This window comes from Protopterus annectens, chromosome 1.part0, assembly GCF_019279795.1.
Source record: "Protopterus annectens isolate FY-2018-M chromosome 1.part0, PAN1.0, whole genome shotgun sequence".
Classification (NCBI taxonomy): Eukaryota; Metazoa; Chordata; order Ceratodontiformes; family Protopteridae; genus Protopterus; species Protopterus annectens.
In genome coordinates, this window is record NC_056725.1 from 1,622,588,092 (window position 1) to 1,622,603,821 (window position 15,730).

Below are 15,730 nucleotides of genomic sequence, written 5' to 3' on the forward strand. Positions count from 1 at the left end.
TAAAGTACAAACATTGACTGTTTATCCGAAGATCAGATTCCGTTGTTTTGGTCGTTCAAGACTTCAGCTCAGTCTTTGAAGGGGATATTGCGTAGAGATTTCTTTCTTTCTTGTTAAGTCAGCCGACTTGAGGAATTACAATGTTGCGATCGTTTTCTCCTCTGTTAACCATTCCCTGCCCCTTTCCTCTAGTTATTTTCTCCCCTCGCCATGGCCTTCCGCATCTTTTTGACGCGAATTGAGCTGTACAGGAAGAGATATGCAATGCCGTGCCGTCAGTGCGTAAGCATTTTGAGAACTTCCTGGGTCATTAGAATTCCGCGATGGCTGGATTGGAGTTATCTTATTTTTTAAATGCAATTTCTTTTCTTTTGTCCAGGTACTTGGAATGTTATTTATTTACATTTTGAACTTATTGAAACCTGATGTTGAAGGTTACAAGAGCAAAATTATTCTCTCATTTTTGGGATTCAGTGAATGCTTTGAGAAACGCTGATGTGGTCTCTTCAATGTTAGCGAGTTGTTATTTGTGATCGTTGTGATGGAATGACAATATAGCTGGGTGTTTCGTTTGAAAGTGGATTTTTTACTTATTAATAAGCACAATAGCCAGATAAAGCTGCTTTCTGTTGTTTTATGGGTAGCGGAAGATTTTGCATTGTTGAGATTCGGTGACCACTCCAAGTACTGTTTCTTTTCTGTTTAGCAGCTGATAAACTAGCAGAAACATGGGGGGCATTTAATATTCTGGCATAAATTTGTCGTGGCGTATCAGGATCTTGAGTTTTGTGAAGGGAGCGATATGCTCTCTCGATGATATCCTGGGTGATGGTTTTGTTATCCAGTAAACAAAGATAAAGATTCTCTATATTTGCTATGACTTCAAAGAAGTATATTCCAAATAGAAGAGGTACCAGTACTGAGACCCCTGGAACACCACTAATAAGAGGCCTATTGATGGAGGTGGATGTCCCCACCTTAAGTTTATAGGTAAGTACTAGGCTATCTGCCCAAGGGCATCTATAAGTCTAACTAGAATGTGTTGGCTTTTGCCGCCCCCTTAGATTAGTTCCCTGTGCCTCTGTCCAGCAGAGCCATTAGTTCCCTGTACTTTTGTCCAGCAGAGCCGCTGCAGTGATCTCTGGGGTAAATTTTCTCTTTCCCATCCACTCGTCAAGGTTTCTCTTGAAGAGTGTTGGGGCTCTGCCTAATGTAGATTGGAATCCCCTTCCAAAGCATGGGGAGTCTCTGGGATAGGAATCTGTTCCTCCAGCCCGTCCTATTTATCATTGTAGTGAGGTTTAGATCCATAGAGTGTGTGGCTCTCGGGATTTTTTTTTTTAAGGTGGAGCATGTCCATCAATTCTGGGTTGGACATGGCCTTGTATGTCAGGCAGAGATCACCTCTGAGTAAGCGGTATGCAGCCGAGTACAGCTGGAGTTTCTTCAGTCGGGCTGCATAGGTCATCTGTTTGAGGCTAGTAATCCTCTTGGTGAGGTACATCTGTGGTCTTTCCAGCTTGCAGGTGTCTTGTAAGGTACATCCCGAATGGGGCATTGTACTCTGTGATGGGTCTGATGAGTAGAGGGGCACAATAACCTCTTTTGTTCTAGATGCGAACCCTTTTGTGATTAGGTGGGCCACATAGAAGGATTTTCTAACCACCTTGGCAATAGGATTATCAAAGGAGAGCTTACTATCTGCTTGGGTCCCCAGATCCCTTATTACATTTTCTGTATTTAGGGGACTACCACATATATGGTAGTTCGTGGGTGCTTTGTTTTTTTTAATGGGGATGACTATGCACTTTTTGGCATTTAGCTTGAGGCCATGATTTTGACAGCAGGTATCCGTCTCAGTGAGACCCTTCTGGAGGATGTCTGTATCATCTGGAGAGTCCATTATGGCCCCCAGTTTGCAGTCGTCTGCGAACATGGTCAGTCATAGCCCTCCTGTGCTTGCCTGTACCTCTGAGAAGTATATACCGAACAGGAGGGGTCCCAGGACTGAGCCTTGGGGGACGCCACATGTAACCAGTTTAGAGTCTGACCTAGAGCCTGCAACTCTCACCATGTGGGTTCTATCCGTGAGCCAATTGGCAACCCATCTCGTGATGTAGGGGGTTATGTTCAGGCTGGTGAGCTTGTCTAATACCAGAATGGGGAATGGTGTCAAAAGCCTTTGCGAGGTCTAGGTAGGCTGTGTGGGGACCTCCTTTCCCTCATCTAAAGCCTTGGTACTAGGCTAATGGCCCTGGAGCTTTTACAAGCCTAGGCCATAGGATTACGCTGGTATTGTGCCACCTGACCTTAGTTCCCAGTGCCTCTGTCAAGTAGAGCCACTGGAGTGATCCCTGGGGTGAATTTTCTATTTCTCATCCACTCATCAAGATTTCTCCTGAAGAGGTCCAGTGAGGCGCTCTGCTTGACATGTATGGGAAGTCTATTCCATAGTATGGGCAGTCTCTGGGTTATGAACCTGTCTCTCCAACATGTTCTGTTGATTGTGGTAATGAGGTTGAGGTCTCTGGAGCATGTAGTGTGGAGGGATTGGGATTTCTTTAGATGTAACATTTCTAACAGAACTGGGTCAGACATGGCTTTGTCAGTCAAGCAGATTGCTTCTAAGTAGGCGATATAAGACAGAGAATAGTTGGAATATTTTTGAGTCTGTCCATATAGGACAAGTGTTTAAGGCCTAAGATCCTCTTTGTGAGGTATTTTTGTGGCCTCTCCAGTTGTCTGTTGAGGTACATGCCAAATGGGGCATTTTACTCGATGACTGGCATAATGAGGGAAGAGTAGAGGGAGACAATGACCTCTTTCTTCCTGGATGCAAAACCCTTAGTAATGAGATGTGCCACATAGGACTTTCTGACCATAGTGGTAATGTGGTGCTCAAAAGAGAGGTTTGTGTCAAACTGTGTTCTCGTATCTCTTATGACGCCTTCTGTGTTCAGTGGACTATCATCGATGTGGTAATTCATGAGAACCAGGTTTTTCCCAAAGGGGATGACAACACATTTTTTGGCATTGAGCTTTAGGCCAAGGTTCTGACACCTGTCATTGGTCTCGGTGAGGCCTTTCTGTAGGATGTCAGCATTACTTGGGGAGTTAATTATGTCTCCCAACTTGCAATTGTGTGAATTTTGTCAGTCAGAATCCCTTCGTGTTGGCCTGAACTTCAGAGAAGTAGATACCAAATGGGAAAGGACCCGGGACCAAACCCTGTGGGACTCAACTCATGACTGGTCGACAGTCTGACTTGGTGTCCCCTACTTTAACACTGTGGGTTCTATCTGTGAGCCTGTTTGCAACCCACCTAGTGATATAGGGGTTTATGCCTAGTTTAGTGAGTTTTTCTATGATTCCTGAGTGGGGAATGGTATCAAAGGCCTTGGCCAGATCAAGGTAGGCTGTATGAACCACCTTGCCTTCATTCACAGCTCTGGTGACTGACTCAAAGAAGTCAACCAGGTTGATCAGGCATGATCTACCCTTCAGAAAACCAAATTGTGTGGGATCCAAAGTTTGGAGATTCTCTATATCTTTGTTTATTAGGTCCATGATGATGCGTTCCATAGCTTTGCAGAGAAGACTTGTCAGGCTAATGAGATGATAGTTCCCAGGGTCTGTAGTCGCTCCTCATTTGTGGAGAGGGATGACTATAGCAGTGCACCATTCAGTAGGGACAAAGCCTGAGAGGTGAGGCTGTGATTTAACAGGGCACACAGGTGAGGTGCCAGTTCACTGTGTAGTTCATGTAGGACACACCCAGGGATATTGTCAGGTCCCCTAGAAACTGTATTCTTGGCCTTGGACAGTGCTGTTTTAAGCTGTGCATCAGTAATACTGGGTGACTGGCAGTCTACTGGTATTGTGATGGGTCCTTTCGGGGGAGGGGTAAAGTTGGCTCTGAATCTGTCGGCCAGTATATTGGCAATATCTGTTGGCGTGGTATAGGAGGTACCATTGTGCAGTAGCTTAGAGCAAATCTGGATATTGCCATGGAGATTCTTTGCATAACTATAGAAGGCCTTGTGGTTGTCTTTGCTATCTGCTGCAATTCTAGTTTCATAGCTAGCTTTAGAGGATTTGATGAGGAATCTCTACTTTTTGTTGAGGCTGATAAGGGAGTTTTTCCAGTCTTGGAACTTCACCTTATTTTGCATCAGTTTTCTTCTTCTGTTATAGAGTTTGTTTATGGCAGGGGACCACCAGATTGGCTTCCTTTTTTTGGAGCAGAGCATCTTGGTTCTATTGGGTATGGCGAGATCCATGCATTTGTGTACGTGTTTGTACAGGGCATTAGTGCATGATTTGGCGGTCATGCAGCTGTTCTCCAATTGCATGGATGCTGTGAAGTTAGCCACCTCTGTTTTAAGGAGCCCAACGTTAGCTTTGGAGAAGTTGTTCGTGGTGGTTACCTTTGCGGGGGTGGGAGGGATGTGGATTTCCAAGGTGATTAATTTCTGATTGGATATAACCAGGGAGGAGTTGACTATTGGTATAAAGCAATGGTCGGCCATGTTAGTAATGACCAGGTCAAGGATGTTGCTACCTGTAGTGGGGGTAAGAACGAGCTGGTCCAGGCCATTGGAATTAATGAATTCCAGGAAACGTTGGCCAAGTGTATTGGTACATGAGTAGTTTTCCCAGTTAATAGAGTGGTATTTGAAGTCGCCCAGTATGAGAGTGTTAGGTTGGACCCTAATATTCTCCAGGGTGCTTAGGAAAGTGGAGTGTGAGTTTTGGGTCATGGTTGGGGGCCTATAGCAGGCTACAATGTGAATCGCTGTCTTACCTAATGTTAGCTGCACCTGAAGTATTTCTGATGCGTTATGTTGTGCTAACAGTCTGGAGGTGTGCACATCCTTTATGAATATGGAAACACCACCGCCTTTGGAGCTTCAGTCCAAGTTCTGGGGCCAAAAGGTGTAAAATGAGTTATACCCTGGTAGTGCAGGGGTGCTTTCTGCTGCCTTGAACCAGGTCTCTGTTACAGCACAAATGTGGATGTTCTCCATTTTAAGGAGTGCTTCGAGCGAGTACATTTTGAGATTAAGACCTCTAGCGTTGAGCAGCCTAACCCTCAGATTGCATTTATTTGTAGCTGTTACGGTGGTGATTTGGTCTTTGGAACACCACCTAAGAAAGGCACTATAGGGGTGGCAAGAGCCTTGGCCAGTATCCGGAAGCCCAGTGGTGACGGATTCTGGCAAAGCATCGATGTCTGTCAGTCATGTCATCCCAGGCAGACAGATACTGGATCCCCTTAGAATGACACCAGAAACTTAGCCAGATGTTGAAATCCATCATTTTCTGCTTGTACTGTGATATCATAGGTTCATAGGGAGGTACTAGGCTATTGGCCCTAGGGCCTATATATAAGCCTAGCCAAGAAGGTACCCTGGCTTTCGTCACCCAAGAAAATTATTTTCCTGTGCCATTGTCAAGCAGAGCCACAGAAGTGATCCCCGGGGTGAATTTCCTATTTGCCATCCAATCATCAAGATTTATTTTGAAGAGTGCTAATGAGGAGCTTTGTGTGATATAGATAGGTAGTTTGTTCCAGAGTATGGGAAGTCTTTGGGACAGGAATCTGTCCCTCCAGCAATGTTCTGTTTATTGTGGTGACAAGGTTTAGGTCCCTAGAGTGTGTAGCTCAGAGGGATTGGGATTTCTTTAAGTGGAGCATGTCCAACAGCTTTGGGTTTGACATAGCTTTGTATGTTAGGTAGAGATCGCCTCTGAGTAGGTGATATGCGACTGAGAAAAGCTGGAGATTTTTGAGATGGTCTGCGTAGGGCATCTGTTTGAGGCCGGTAATTACTCTTTGTGAGGTATTTCTGCAGTCTTTCCAGTTGTTGTAGATGTCTTGTGAGGTACATACCAAAAGGGGTGTTGTACTCTATAATGGGTCTGATGAGTAGAGGGGAACAATGACCTCTTTTTTTTCCTGGATGAGGAACCTTTTGTGATGAGGTGTGCCACATAGAAGGATTTCCTGACTACTGTGGTGATGATGATCAAAGGAGAGACAAAACTGTCCACCTGTGTCCCAAGGTCTCTTATCACACTTTCGGTGTTAAGTTAACTACCGCCTATGTGGTAGTTCATAGGTACAGAGTTTTTACCAAAGGGGATGACCGTGCACTTTTTGGCATTGAGCTTGAGGCCATGGCTTTGACACCAGGCGTCTGTCTCAGTGAGGCCCTTTTGCAGAATGTAAACATAGTTAGGAGTTTCGATTATTGCTCCTAGTTTACAGTCATCTGCAAACTTCATTAGCCAAAGACCTTTTGTGTTAGCCTGTACTTGGATACCAAACAGGAGAGGACCCAGGACTGAACCCTGTGGTACTCCACTTGTCACTGGTCTGAATTGGATTTGGAGTCTGCTACTTTCACAGTATGGGTTCTGTCAGTCAGCCATTTGGCAACCAGTCTTGTGACATAGGGATTTATACCTAGTTTAATGAGTTTATCTATAATTCCAGAGTGGGGGATGGTGTCGAAAGCCTTGGCAAGATCTAGATAGGATGTGTGAACCACCTTACCCTCGTCTACAGCTTTGGTGACTGCTTCAAAGAAGTCTTATCAGATTTAGGAGACATGATCTGCCTTTTACAAACCCAAACTGGGTGAGGTCCAGAGTTTGGAGATTACCAATGTCTTTGTTTATAAGTTCCATGGTGATCCATGGCCTTGCAGACCAGGCTCGTCAGGCTAATGGGGCGGTAGTTTCCGGGGTCTGTGGTGGCTCCCCCTTTGTGGAGTGGGATAACCGTCGCTGTGCGCCATTCAGTGGGCACAAAGCTTGAGGTGAGGGTATGATTGAACATGGTACTTAGGTGGGGTGCCAGTTCGCTCTGTAGTTTGTGTAGAATGCAGCCTGGGATGTTGTCAGGTCCCATGGATGCTGTGTTCTTGGCTTTGGAGAGTGTGTTTTTTTACCTGTGCAGCTGTGATTACAGAAACTTTACATTCTTCCGGTATAGAGATGGGCCCTTTAGGGGGTGAGAGGGGGGTAAAGTTAGCACTAAACCTATCTGCCAGGATGTTGGCAATATCAGTTGGTTCTGTATATTTAGTGCCATTGTGCTGTAACTCCGAGCAGATCTGAGTGTTGCCATTGAGATTCTTGACATAGCTATAGAATGCTTTGTGGTTGTCCTTTAGAATCAGTGGCAGTTTTGTTTTCATAACTAGCTTTGGAGGATTATATGATGGATCTCAGCTTCTTACTGAGGCTGACCTGGGAATTCCTCCAGTCATGGGATTTTACTCTTTTTTTGCAACAGTTTATTTCTTCTGTTGTAGGGTTTGTTTATGGCAGAGGACCACCAGATCGGCTTCATTTTTTTGTAGGATAGTGTGTTAGTTCTGTTAGGGATAGCACGATCCATGCACTCGTGTAAGTGCTTATAAAGTGCAATTGTGTAGGATTCAGCAGTTGTACCTCTATTGTCCGTCTGCATGGGTGTCGTGAAGTTTGCCACTTCTGTCTTAAGAAGCGTGAAGTTGACTTTGGAGAAATTTTTACGGTAGTTTCTCTAATGGGGGGTGGGGATGGGATGTGGGTGTCTAGGGTGATTAGCTTGTGGTCAGATCTGACCAATGAGGAATTTACCTTTGGTGTGGAACACCGGTCACCCATGTTGGTAATGACAAGGTCTAGGATAATGCTGCCCCTGGTGGGGGTGTGGATAAGTTGATCCAAGGCACTGGAATTTATGAATTCTAGAAAACATTATGCAAAAGAGTTGGTACATGAGTAGTTTTCCCAGTTAATGGTGGGGTAGTTGAAATTGCCCATTATTAGGGTGTTGGGTTGTACCCTAATATTTTCCAGTGTATCTCGAAATGAAGAGTGGGAATCCTGGGGCATGGTGGGGGATCTGTAGTAAGCTACAATTTGGATTGCGGTCTTGCCCAGAGTTAGTAGCACTTGGATAATCTTGGATGCATTATGTTGAGCAACTAGCCTGGAGGTGTGGGTATCCTTAATAAATATGGACTCGTCTCCGCCTTTAGTGTTTCGGTCCAGGTTAGGTGGCTGAAAAGCGTGGTATGAATTATAGCCTGGTAATGCAGGGGTGCTCTCTGGAGCCTTGAACCAGGTCTCTGGCACTGCACAGATGTCTGTGTTCTCCATTTTAAGGAGTGCCTCGAGTGAGTGCATTTTGAGATTTAGACCTCTAGCTTTAAGTAGCATTACCCTCATATTTTGTTTGCTTATAACTGTTACGGTGGTGAATTTGTCATTTGAACCTTGCCTAAAAAAGGCACTATAGGGGTGGCAAGAGCCTTAGCCAGTATCCGGAATCCCAAGGGGGACAGGTGCAGGCCATCTGTGGCAAAGCATCATGGTCTGTCGATCATGTCATCCCAGGCAGACAGATGCTGGATCCCCTTAGAATGATACCAGAAGCTTAGCCAGTTGTTGAAGTCAAGCATTTTGTCCTTGTACTGTGGTATCGTTGTGGGTGATGGCAGGATGCTACTCAGGGCTAGGGTCATACCTGCCTGGGCTACAAGATCGGCGTGCAATTCTACGTCTCTTTTTATGTAGTCCAGGGAGGTACATCTCAGGTCATTCACACCATCATGGACAATGACAGAGTCATATTTGTACTTGTTGTGGAGTGACCCGAGTGCATGCATTATGTGGCGGATCCTGGTACATGACAGGCAGCTGACAGTAACTTTCTCTTTGTTTAGCCTGGTGAGTGGAACATCAGTGTGCCTGACTATAGAGTCACCTATGGCTAGAGTGTTGGGTATGTTGTTATGTCTTATGGGCTGTGGTTGAGTGGCACACTAAGTTTGTGGGCTATGTGTCATTTGGGTTGTGTTGGGGGTTGGAGGTTGCGTGCATTTCTGCTTTGGAGGGCTCTGTTGCTTGGGCAGATTTGTATTGAGAGCCTATGCGAATGTAGGTGCGTGTTTTGTGTTTCTCTGTGTGTTTTGGTGGTGTAGGTTTTGAGGGACTATGTGATGAATGTGGTGTGGTGCAAGTGTTTACCTTCTCCTCTTGGCTGTCTAGTCCTGTCTTGGGTGAAGAGAGCTTTGCTTCCAGTTTGGCTATATAAGTGCATCTCTCACATATTGTAATGTTGGGTGGTAGGAGGAGAAGGTTGTCTGTGTACATGAGGCAATTGCTGCATTGCCCCAGGATGCCCATATTCATCAGGTAGACGGGAGAACATACCGGAAACTGACCCTTAGACATGCCTGGATAGGTGCTTATTTATTAAGTACTAAAAACTGGCTTCCTTTAGATAAGTGAGGAAAGTTGAGTGCTGTAGTAATTAGCAGCTTATTTAGTGCTTAAAAGTTCTGAACAAGTGCTGAGTTTTTTCTGGGTGATGGTAGGAGGCTGCTCAGGGCTAGGGTCATACCCGCCTGGACTACATAATCCGAGAGCTCCTCCATTTCTGTTTTCATGTAGTCCAGGGAGGTGCTTTTCAGGTCATTCACACCCACGTGTACAATAACAGTCATATTTGTACCTGTTGAGGGACCTGAGTGCATGCGGTATGTGGTGGATCCTGGTATCTGACAGGCGGCTGACTATTGCTTTCTCCTTATTCAACCTAGTGAGTGGGACATCAGTGTGCTTCACTATCGAGTCACCTATGACTAGTGTGTTTGGCATGCTCTTTTGCCTGAGGGGCTTTGGTTGAGTGGCACACTGTTTAGGAGAGTTATGTGTCTCGTGATTAGTGTTGTGTTGTGGTGGTAGAGTGCATTTCTGTCTTGGAGGTCTCTGCTGTTTGGATAGATTTTTATTGAGAGCCTTGGCAAAGGTGGGTGTGTGGTTTGTGTTGTTATGTGAAGGCAGTGCTGGCGTGTGTTCTGGAGGGTATGTGTTCCATGTGGTGTGGTGCAAGTGGTGACCTTCTCCTATTGACCAGCTGTTCCGTGTTTACTCACTTGGCTGGTGAGTTTGTGGCTTCCAATTTGGATATACAAGTGCATCTCTCGCAAGTTTGAGTGTTGGGAGGTAAGAGGAGAGGGTTGTCAGTGTACACAAGGCTGTTGCTACATTGCCTCAAGATGCCCAAGCTCACCAGTGTAATAGGAGAAAGCACAGGGAACTGACCCTTAGACATGCCTGGAGGGGTGGGCATTAATAATAAGTACTGGAGCCATTTCCTTGTAGAACGTTTAGTGCTGGTAGCACTTTTGTGTGCTACAATAATTGCCACAAGAAGTTTGGTAAAGTGCTAGACTAATAAGCTAGTAAAAGTGCAGGAGAGGAGAGATATATCAGATCTAAGGGAAAATTTGAAGAGCAGACTTTTTGGCACCGCTCAGAAGCTTACAAACAGCTTTGGATACAGCCAGTCTGTATCTGGACTACACTAGTTCCAGGAAAGGCAGGAAACAGTTTTTTTTTTTTGGCAAACAGACAATTTGCTGATGAATTACAAGAATGCAAGACGTCTGTAGTGCATACTCATTAGTTTGAAGAACACCATTGCACATACAAATAAAAAAGAAATAAAAATGGAAACATCCTTCTATAGTTAACTTAGCCACTCTTAAACTGCTCTTTTACATTTATACGTTTTTACATAAGTACATATATACAGATATTTCAGGCATGAGCAATAATGCCGTTCTAGCCTGCATAGTCATAATTACAGTTACAGTATGACCTCATTTCCATTGCTTTTTTAAGCTATCATGCTGGATTCAATAAATCCTACATGGTCTAAGACCATGTGCGCATCTCTGCCTGATGTGCATATGATAGCACACTGTTTTAGATACAGTAAGTATTTAGATTCAGCACAGTAAATATTGTGGCATGTTAATCAACCAGTCAAAGATGGAGGAGCAGTTCAACAAGTTATAAAGCAAGCGCGTACACTCAATGCTGGGTTTCCCCTGCAAATTCCAAAACCTATTTGAATACAGCCACAGAAAGATGTCTACACAGAATGTTAGGGGCTGCTGTTGATGTGTATGTGCAACAGGCTGAAGACTATGCTGATGCTGCTGATAGACCAAGGCCAAGAAGGAGAAACGTTTTTGGACCCCATTTAACTTATCACAGTCTGCATGATGTGGAAATTGTGGAGCACTACAGGGTAGATGGAGACACACTACAGGCACTCTGCAACCTCTGTCATCCAAAGCTCAGACCCAGGGCAAACCGAGGGGAAACAATACCAGTTGAGACTAAGGTATGTGTCGCCCATAGAATCTTAGCTACAGGAACTTTTCAGAGACCCACAGGGAGCATGTTTGGGGTTTCACAGACATCAGCAGAAGGAGTACTTCATCAATTTCTGAAGGTAATGCTCCAACATGCCAGTGACTACATATATTTTCCCAGGACTACTCAGGACAGGGCTACAAAAATGCAAGACTTCTACCCTGTGGCACACTATCCTGAAGTACTGGGTGCAATAGACTGTACACATGTAGAAATCAAGACACTACCCGGGGAACAGGGCAGGGTCTCCATAAATAAAAAAGGTTTCCACTTCATCAGCTGCCAAGTTGTGTGTAATGCTAAGGAACTCGTCTAGTATGTGTGTGCTGGCAACCCAGGCAGTTACCATGACTCGTATATGGCACACCTCCCAGCTGTGTCAGATATTTAGTAGGGGTGATATCCCACAGGGTCATTTACTGGGGATGCAGATTATGCACTGTAATCATGGCTCATGTTGCCCATCATAAATGCATACACACCTGCAGAAAAGCACCACAATGAGGCACATGCTGAGACTAGAAATATAGAGCATATGTTTGGGCTGCTGAAGTCACGGTTCCATTGCCTAGATACATCTGGGGAGCCCTGTGCTACAGCCCATGTACATATACAGAATTTTCAGTGTGTGCCATGCTATACAACATCATCCTGAGAAAACCGCATCAGCAGGATCAACGGAGGGAAGGGGCACACATCCCACACCAATGGCAAGGTCACCACACCCACATGCAGGTGAGTCAGAGGGGGAATCAGCAGCTGCTGTGGGTGTAGGCAGACATAGGCATGCTCACTATGCCATCGCATCATCTAAGAGGCAATGTAGCACACTCGGTCACCACCTAAGGGTCTAAAACCTTTATCCTGTGCACATACATATAGTAGCATTGATGCCAGGCAACGCTCACAACGTTTACCTACCCATGTAAATGTGTACTCCTGGCATCAGACAGACTCGGTCCTGAAATAAACCTATATCAACTTCTGGATTTACAGGGGAAGTCTTGAACTTGGAATGTTTAACCAGAATTGGGTAATAATAGAAATGAGTGGCATACCCCTGCATGTACTTACTTGCTAATGTAAGTAACAGCTGACTGTTTTTTTACAGCAATGACTTTCAGATGTGACAGCAGAGACCTGTGTGAATACATGTGCTTTCTATCAGGTAGTAGTCCTCAGGCATCAAAGATTCACACGTTCATACCTGTCAAAAGTACTGATGGTCAATGAATGTCCTCCGTCTGTCCTACTTTTGTACTGGAAAACCATTAAAGAGAGAAGTTAGAAAGTAATGAGACACATTTCAGTTTCAGATTTATTAACCCGCAAAACATTCTGATGCAAAAAAAACTCTTTTGATTCTGTCAGCTGTCTTAACTTTCCAACATCAAAATATGTGAAGAGCGGAATTTGAAGAACAACCTCACAAACACAAATATAATGAGCACTAAAGCAGATATGCACCCTGAGCATCAGACACAAAAGCTTATGTAGCCCTCAATTAAAATGGTAGCAAGCAAGGATATATCACAGATATCACTTGCACAGGGTGTTTTGTGTGTGTGTGTGTGGGAGTGACTGAAAAGGTAAGGCACTCCATGTGCGTAAGAAGTAGAAACAGACATTTGGCTAAAGTAGCACATGAACAGTGACAGAATGAGCTTGACGCCTCACAGATAAACACTGTAACTGGTGTGTGTGTGTGTGTGTGTGTGTGTGTGTGTGTGTGTGTGTGTGTGTGTGTGTGTGTGTGTGTGTGTGTGTGTGTGTGTGTGTGTGTGTGTGTGTGCGTGCGCGCGCGCACCCGTCAGGTGAACTTGGTGTGTGAGTGTATGCATGAACACAGCCAAGCTGTGTGATAGCTCTGTGTCTTGCTGTGTATGGTAGAGGTGTCTGGTCATTGTTGTCATTCCTGACTAAGAGACCTGGTTCTCCCAGGAGTTGCACCGGCATGTCCATGCATCTTTCAGATGCACTACTGCTGCATGAATTTGACTGATGTTTGGTAGATAACATGTCCTCTGAGCACAGCCTGGACCACGGCCCCATGGGTTTCCATGTCTGGGAGTGGATACTCCAGTGATAGAGCAGTGGAAGTAGACCCACTATGGGAGTGTGATCTGGCACGGCCACATCAGCTAACATCAGATGATGTTACTGACCTATGCCTACATGGATGCCATCCCCCTCACAGCAGATGTTCTGTCACAGACACCGCCCGTTCCAATGTGTCATTCATCTGATCAAAAGAATCAATAAGGTGGAGGCTGTCATGCATGTGAGCCTGTGCAATATCTATAACCCTAAACATATCTCTGGAGTACCTATTGGAATGTGCCTGTGCCTCCCTGATGGACCTAAACATACAATGAGTGGTATGGGAAGACAAAGCTGCATCTGGTGGAGGATGGACAGCAGGCCTTCTATGATCATTCCTAACAACCCTCCTGTGTGGTATCTTGCCCAAACATTGATTACAGCCATAGCCAACCGAAGCTACAGTAACCACATTAGCCGAATTGAGAGTATCACCCTCCACCTGTCCAATATTTGAGGGCTCATTGGAATGTGTTGGCATAGGCCTACTTACTATGTCTGATGGAATTATAGGTGATGGCTGAATGTCACCCTCGGTGTCAGACTCAACCTCTGCACCCCCCCCACCGCTGTGCTCCTGTTTGCCCACCATCATCATCAGAGTCTGCTGATACAGTGACATCAGGTGGTAGGAGTCCTACACTTTCGCTGTCAGGATCACCTGTGATAATAAGCAACAAACACAGGAAAGCAATTAAAAACCTACACTGCTATAGTCCAATATATGCTAACAACCTAATGGTGGTACCACTGTTACAGACAGTGCAGCAATACATAAAACAGTCCTGACGCCCACATCAGAAAATAAGTATTTCTTTTAACTCCTCATCATCAGTACTGACAAAAATGTTTGGCTTACTTTGTATAGATGCTTGTCTGTTTGCTGCATTTGATGTTCCAGGAGAAAGTTAAGCCAAAGGTAAGGACACCAGCATCACAATGAAGATCAACACAGGGAAGTTTAAAATTTTGCCCTTTATATGACCATTAACCACACTTTTAACAAGAACTTGGCGGACACGTCCAGGCCAAGCCCATGTGTAATCAACCTGAATGTGTTAACTTTATCAAAAAAGTATCCCCCCCAAAAAAAAAATTACAGTTAAAATGTTAAACAGAAAATTGTATTTGCTGTTAATATTTTACTATCCATTTTCTGTCAATATTTTACTATCCAAGACATGTTTAACAACTGATATAGTTAAGCCTACATGGAAGCTCCCCCTGGAACATACTTGTCTTCCCTGAAACAGCAGTACCAACGTCAATAGCATGCTCATGCTATGGTGCACTTTTTTGTGTGCTGTCTGGATCCCTGACAGTGGGCAGGAACTCATTTGGTGTCATTGTTGGCTCTGTAGCCCCCCTCAATAGCTGTATGGTCACGGGTCACTCCAGCTGCTCTCCTCCAGTCTGATGAAATCATGTTAGTGGCCCTATGGTGCACCTGGTCATATGTCCTGCTGTGTCCTCCCACTGCATTAACATCAGCTATGATCTGCTAAATTCACATTCTGCCAGACATATCTCCACGCTCCCTCTCAAGCAGAAAGGAACCATGTCACTTAAATGCTTCCACAATTACCTGACTATACAGTCAGGTAAGCGTAACCTGAACCACAGCTGTTGACAATCAACTTCTACTCTCTAGAAGTATTTTGAAGTGTGGGTTGGTATAGTGGTAAAAATGTTTACTTCACAGACACAAGGTACAATGTTTGATTCTAATATTTTGAAAGGTAAATTGGCTAGGCTTAAAATGGCTTACAACAGCGGGTAGACTAGTACTTGTCTATGAGGCTATACTGTAATGCATCTGGGTCTGAGTATGTAGTATCATTTGCTATTAACTCTGTGCCATGCTGGGCATTGTTTATGAGGTTTTGAACATAGTTAAAGATTGCCCTGTTGTTATCCTTCAACTGGGTAACTGTTTTTATTTCACATTTGGCTTTTTGATTTCATTGGGGTCTGGAGTTCCTTGTTCAATTTAAGAAAAGCATTTTTGTATCTTGAAAGTTTTTTTTTTTTGTTTTGCATGCAGTGTTTTTATTTTGTTATAGAGCCTGCTTATATTTGGGTTCTGGTACAGGGGGGTTAATTTTGAATTTGCATTGCAATCATTTCTGAGGGAGACAGATGCAACTATTAACACGTGCTTAGAATTTGCCAGTTACAGCTGTCGCATAAGCAGTGGGGTTCATACCTCTCAATATCTTAGAGTAACAAATCTATACAAAGCATGGGGGAGGGGGGATCAAAGGCCCAAACACAGGTATACATTTTAAATGTTACTCTTATAAAGTTTGAAAGTTGCTACACTAAAAGGGTTGGCATATTTTCTGAATACCCTGAAGTGTTTCGTTTAGTGAATTCAGTCCTTATGGATCTGCCAGAAAAC

The 15,730-nt window shown here is 44.5% G+C and overlaps 1 protein-coding gene across 1 annotated transcript in view; it reads left to right on the top strand.

Annotated features, from left to right (window-relative positions):
* Window positions 1-281: 281 nt before the first annotated feature.
* WBP11 (WW domain binding protein 11) overlaps window positions 282-15,730 on the top strand; it is a gene marked incomplete in the record, with an annotated part of 1,089,603 nt that continues 1,074,154 nt past the window's right edge. Inside the window, 1 exon segment of the mRNA XM_044068181.1 lies at window positions 282-379.